The sequence below is a fragment of the Microtus oregoni genome, unplaced genomic scaffold (assembly GCF_018167655.1).
Source record: "Microtus oregoni isolate MIOR12 unplaced genomic scaffold, Mior012 000092F_ref0000046, whole genome shotgun sequence".
Lineage (NCBI taxonomy): Eukaryota > Metazoa > Chordata > Mammalia > Rodentia > Cricetidae > Microtus > Microtus oregoni.
This window is the reverse complement of record NW_024544604.1, coordinates 3,027,158-3,034,000: the sequence shown is the minus strand read 5'-3', so window position 1 is coordinate 3,034,000 and position 6,843 is coordinate 3,027,158. Positions and strand designations below refer to the sequence as shown.

At 40.8% G+C, this 6,843-nt stretch overlaps 1 pseudogene; it reads left to right on the top strand.

The window, feature by feature from the left end:
• The first annotated feature begins 4,366 nt into the window (after positions 1–4,366).
• LOC121442641 lies at positions 4,367–5,594 on the top strand (annotated as a pseudogene).
• The last annotated feature ends 1,249 nt before the right edge of the window (positions 5,595–6,843 follow it).

Below are 6,843 nucleotides of genomic sequence, written 5' to 3'. Positions count from 1 at the left end.
CTGGGTCCTCTACAAGAACAGCCAGTGCTTATAACTGCTGAGCCATCTCTTGGGCTCCCAAGGAAGCTAATAGTTATTGAGTATCTATTTTGTGTTATAAGTTGTGCTAGATTCCTTGTATTACTTTATTTCTCCACAGTGATCTTAAAATATAACTAAAGACCGGGTGGGGTTTTCTGTTTTTTTTTTTTTTGGTAGCTAAAAAGAATTAGAGTTGGAAAAGTTAAGTAACTTGCCCAAAACTACATGTCTTAATGGGACAACTGTGAAGAACTTCAGATCTACTTGGCTCCCAGTGTCTGCTTGAATCCCAGTGGCCTGTTGCCTCCAGATCATACTGTCTGGAAATGGAATGAGTAGTCTTTAGGAGCTAATGTGTTCCTTGCTACTGGGATAAATTAAAGCAAAGAGTTAGCTGTTGGGGATGACCTTAAGGGTCCTGATGTTTTCAACTACATTGTGAAACAAGGTTCCTAAGTGAAATATCACTCTGTCATCTGGAATGTCTATTGTGTTCACAATTAGAATGATGTTTTTGGTGAAGGCGTCATTTAAAAAAATGGAACCAAAAATATAGTCATATGGAGGTTAGAGGATCAAGTTCAATTTTTGTTGTTGGTAGTCCTCCCACAGTCTCTCAGAATTCACCGTCCTAATTCATGCTGTGTGTTCCTTCTGTAAGCGTCCACAGTCCTCTACCTTAGGAGTATCACTTGGCTCTTTTTACAGGGAAAACTGAAAGTGCTAGAAAATGACTAGCATCTGAGGCAGCTCTCAGCCAGCAACTGAAAATGGATCCAAACATTGCCAGATATATCCAGGAACACAAAATGGGCCCCAGTTGAGAACGGTTTCTATTTGCTTGCCGTGCCCATAGTAAATGAGTGTGGAGGGATGTAAGATGCGGTGAGGCAGCAGTTTTTGGGTGGACTGTGGGCGAGATTCTCAGTGCTCTGCATAGTTTAGTGGAGAGGACAGGTGGAGTGAAGAGGAGGTTCCGTGTGTGTGTGTGTGTGTGTGTGTGTGTGTGTGTGTATGTTTTGGAGGAGAAAAATGATGATCCAACCTTATTTTGTAACACTGCCGGGTGTCGGGCAGTCCCTTGAACAAAACAGTTGAACAAGTTAGAGCTAAACTCTGAACCCCATATAGTCCCTTTTAGAAAATGACGAGTACACAGAAACCATTTTGTTGCTTGTACATCAGTTTTCAGGTGAGTTCAGGTTGGACGACAAGCCCGTAAGCAGCCATTTCACAGCTTTCCAGAATCTGGCTTGCTAGAGATACTTTGACTTTTGCTGACTTGTTTGGAGCTATTAAAAATCACGCTGGGCGGTGGTGACGCACACCTTTAATCCCAGCACTTGAAAGGCAGAGGCAGGTGGATCTCTGTGAGTTCAAGGCCAGCCTGGTCTACAACGCTAATTCTATGACAGTTAGGGCTGTTACACAGAGAAACCCTGTCTTGAAAAAGCAAAGCAAAACAAAAAATCAATATGCTATTCTAGTAAGGATAATTGTGTCAATCAGGGGGAAAAGTTAAACAAAAGATGCAAATGCCTTTTCAGCAGAAGCTCTGGACCAAATTTGGCTGGTGGCTAGACAAACAAGATCCCTGAAGTGCACGCCAGATTTTAGAGGATGGTAAAATGGAGATATAGATGTCTGGTATTGCCCCCCTAATTGGAATTCCATCCACACCTAAGAGGGATAAATATAGAGTATAAACCATGGCAAAGTCTTTATTCATTAATTTTCTTAGAAAATGAGGTCCTAGTAGGAGTTTCTCAGTATCATTGAAGTCTGATACTTCCCAAGGCCAAGAGGCATAGCAGGCTAGTGTTGCAGGCAGGCTAACTTCCTGCCTAACTGTTGGGGGAGGCTGTTCTTTCATACCTTTCCGGCTCCCCAAACACGAAATAATCACATAGAAACTATATTATTTGCAATACTGTTTGACCAAAGCTTAAGCATATTTCTAGCTAGCTCTTACATCCTAAACTAATCCGTCTCCATTAATCTGTGCATCGCCATGTGACTGTGGCTTAAACTGGCAAGGTTTGGTTGGGCTCCAGCAGAGGTGTCTGACTCCTACAGGAGGCTATATGGCTTCTCTCTGACTCCGCCTCCTCTCTCTCTGTATCTCTTTCAGCCTGGCTTTACTCTGTTCAGCCATTGGCTGAAAGCAGCTTCTCTATTAACCAATGGCAATAAAACATTCACAGCATACATCACCTCCCACATCAACTAACCTCATATCACTTCTGCCAGTTTGCTATGCTCAATGTGTACCTCTGCTGATGATTTGTACCCATGACGTTTGTTAGTGGCTTCTTCTTGGGCTGATGAATTTACTTCCCTGCAAAGGAAGGGCCTGGAAGTTTCTATTACTCTGGGGAGGCTCACAACTGGTGGGCAGAACTAGGAAAGCCTTGTCCCCATGCCTCATGTTGAAATCACCTCCAACGGTGGTAGTTTGTATTCTGGAGCTTGATGGTGCGATTGGGAGGAAACAGAGACTTTCTGAAATTGCAACTTTGTTATTATTTTTGACTTCTTTTCTTTTTCTGTCCCATGTCTTTATGACTTTTCTGTCTTTGCTGGGCGTACTTTTCCAATAAATTGCCTGTGTAGGAATCCTCAGGTTGGTGTTTGTTCCTGGAGAGTCTGTCAAACACAGAAACATCCTAGGTTCATTTGAATTGAGGGGGAGGTAAATTCTGTGAATTGTATCACTCATATGAAATATTCCAGAAATTTACCATCACCAACAAGATAGGTCCTTGCCTGTTTCTTGTATCAGGGTCATGGGCTGGTAACACAACTCTGCCTTATATACTGTGTTCATAGTCAGCAGGACTACAAGGGATCCCAAGAAGTATTGTAGAAGCCTGTTTAGCCAAGGAATGACAGCTAAGCTAAGCTTGCTAAAGTTTTGAATGATTGGATCTTAAACACTTTAACTATGCCTCAGTGGCTTCAAGCTTGAAAGTCACAGGGAATCTTGTTTCAGGAGGAGAGCTCTTTAGTGAAAGGATCTCCATAATTTTGCTACAAAATGGATTGATATTATACCCCCATTTTTCAAGTTCTACTAATTCACAGTGTTTTCTCATTCATTATATAATTTACCTTGGCCGGGCAGTGGTGGCACACGCCTTTAATCCCAGCACTTTGGAGGCAGAGGCACGCAGATCTCTGTGAGTTCGAGACTAGCCTGGTCTACAAGAGCTAGTTCCAGGACAGGTTCCAAAACCACAGTGAAACCCTGTCTCGAAAAACCAATATACAATATATATATATATATATATATATATATATATATATATATAAAATTTACCTTGGTAACACATTTGTGAGATGCTAATATCTCTCTCTTTTATAGGCAAGAAAGCTGAAGCTAAAATATAAATAGTAAAATTACTGTATCCTGCTCTAAATTAATACACAAGGAAGATTTAAGTCACAAATGATTAGAGAGAATTCATTATGAAAACTTGAGAAGTTCTTGCCTCACGTTAGAATTACGGCTTTAAAACCGGGACAGAGAACAAAGAGATAATGGAAGAGTTTGACAGCATTGGTACACGACACACTACGAAGTCACTGGGAAATGTTTATATTGACTATGACACCGTGCTTTCCTAGCACTGAGATCCAAGTAGCTGAGAGAGCAAGTTGACAAAAGCAGGCGGTATGGTGCTTATGGTTTCTAGGACTTCAGTCTGCAGGTGCTGGATACAGGGTATGTGTTCCTATTTTAACCAGAGCAGTAAAAGCAGACTGCACGCTTCCTTTTACATTCTTAAATTGTATGGTTTCAGCAACGGGGGAGTCAAATTTGAAAGTAACTGCAAAATAATTGATCTACTTTCATTTTCAGGAAGTCCAAGTTTAGAGCAGAGGTTTCACTTCTCTTCTTCCCTGGGGTTCAGAGTTTTACCATGAGTAGGATATGCATATGTGACCGAAATCATAGGAAAAGGCTCTAATTGTGAAACAACTCAAGTCTAATGGCACTTAGCAAACCAAAAGCTCAGCGTGCGATTATAAAGCTGAAAGAGGCCTTATGACGACATTGAGGTCTATATCTCTCAGTGGAGACCAGTTAACTTATAATCTTCTGTGTGTGGTTAATTTTGATACACTTTATAAATATACATTATTTAATTTTTATTCTCATTCACACTATGTTTCAGTTAATGGTGGAGTGTCTAGATTCACAGGGCTGTAACTGCTAATAGGACAGCTGACCTTTACGACACTCCATAGGCTGCCTAGGTACAATGAATGCAAGAAGTGAATAATAATACTGCATAGAAAAATTAGAACAGAACTTCTTAGTGGCACTATTGGTGAAGCAGTAATGGGAAACAAGGCCAAAGTGAAGAAGAATGCCTGTAGTCCCACCACTTGGAATGTTCGGGTCATCCTTGAGTCAGAGGCCAGCTTCAACTCCATGAGAGGCTCGCTCGAAAGAAATGAATTATACTCACACAAATACTTTGTGTGGCACAATTTTCACATTTATCTAGAAAGAATAAGGTGACTATATAATACATATTCCAAACAGGGACCCTTGGTAGGGAGATGGGGTGCTATTAACTTCATATCAGAACAGTAAGACTGCTCTGAGAAAAGGGGATTAATGGCTATTCACTGAGACAATGAGGGATTATATGCAGAATAAAATTACTGTATCCAGCTCTAAATTAATAAGCAAGGAAGTTCTAAGTCACAAGTGATTAAGGAGATTTCATTATGACAACTTTGGATGTTCTTACCTTACATTAGATTTATGATTTTTTTAAAACTGGGACACATAACAAATAAAGACTCCATTCCAATAACTACAAGACTAAATCCTTATCTGAAAAGATTGGGAGACTGTTCATCTACTGCCCTATTAGAAACTCCCAGCCACACGACTTAAACTCATAACTACTCTCTCTTCCTTCCTCAACATGCACAACTTCTGGGTCAATTTGCAATTTTCTGTTTCTGGAAGCAAGTCTCCTCTTAAGTTCCAACTGTGAGTGCCTGGAGCCCTCAAAATTACACCAGGGAGGTGGAGACCACTATTGACTGCCCGATCAGCATGCACCTACAGACCTCAGGTACTTACCTCTCTCTGGGATTCTTTTTCAAAGATAATATGTCTGTGAAAGGCCTGGTACACTTCTTCTGAGATCTGTCTGGAGAAAAGCCTGTCTTCTGATGCAAAATCAGCACAGCGGCAGTGACCTTGTCTCTGATGTGCAGATGTTGCTCTCGTACCAGTGTGGTGGGAGCCTGGAGGCCATGGAAACATCCTTGGTCTTGAAGAAGAACCTGAATCAAGTCCTTCTGAATCTGCTTGCCTGGATTCAGCCAACACAGACTTGCAACTCTGCAACTTCTTGGAGAAGCGTTTCCTAGAGAAGGAGATGAAGCTCATCAAGAAGATCAGCGACTTCCTGACTAACCTCTGCCTGCAGACCAGTGAGGAGAAGAGCCTGAGGGAGTGTCTCCTCAAAAGACTCGTGTTTTTTAATGGTGATGAGGACCAGGAGTCTGTGGCCTTTGGCCTTACAGAGCCACCTGGGTTTTTCTGATACCAGCTTCTCACCCAGGCCAGCATCACCTGCTAAAGCCACATGCCAAATGAAAGCAAAAAAGTTTCTTTGTGCAGACAGAAACTGCTAGGCTGGGGGCGTTATTGAGACTAGCATAAAGGATTTGTTGCCTGTCAGTTTCTAGTAGTGTTAAGTAAAGCACTCTTTTCTGAGTCACCCATACACTAATGAAGTGAACCTGTGTTTTGTCGTCGAAAAAACTAATAATTCATAACAATGGTATGCGGTCTTAGAGGTGTGATTCGAATCAGTTCTGGTTGCTCAATTACTGCACTCCAGATGTATTTTAAAATGTAGAGGTTTTTTTTGCCTAGTAGGAGAGAAAACTGATCACCTGGACTATATCACATTGAGCCTCACTGGCTCCCCACCAATCGCCATACAATTGCTTTCCCTGATTTCCAAGTTGATAGGATGCCATCTGCTTATTTGAGGGAACCCAAGAAGTAATGTTAAAAACGTAGCAAGTGGTCTTAAGTGCTGAGCCATTTCTCCAGTACTCATCCAATGTCTTCTGATGATAAAAGGCATACAATAGAAACCTTATTCCTAGAGAAAATAACTTTTCCCATTTGTTTATAGTAAGCAGTATTATAGATATGGAAGCTGATAATATCTCTTCAGAATTGTATTTAACATTTAAATCTCTGTATTTGATATATAGAGAGAGCAAAAATTAGCACTCAAATGTGCTAATAAATAATAAACCCATATGTCCAATTTGTTTCCTTATGATAACAATATTTTGTAAGGCGATTAAAGCTTCCCGGATAGGAAAAAACATTCTTTGGTCATGAAAGAATGCTTGAAAAAGAGCCTTTCACGAGCAGAGAATAAATGATTCAAAGACTTGATAAAATATTACTTTGGCTCTTAGAAAGGGCTAAGGTCCTTGGCAAATTTATCTGTAGAAAATGGGGGTTTCGTGACACTACATTTCTAGAGATTAATTTGATAACAAGCCCCACAGTGATTTTCTCTGTGGCTATGAAGTTTGTGCTTGCACACTTACAGAGACTTACATTAAATAGTTGTATAAAGCTCCAAGCCTTTCCTTGCTATACCATACATAATTAGCTTTTTAAGTCAAATTCCCTGTCACCTTCCTGTCATTGCAACTTGGGGCAAAACAATTGATCAGTCTTCCTGTCATCCAAGTTTCTGATCCACTAGAACAGATGAGAAGTCAGAGAGAAGTTGAGACAGCTTGGCTGATGGTAAGGTTGAG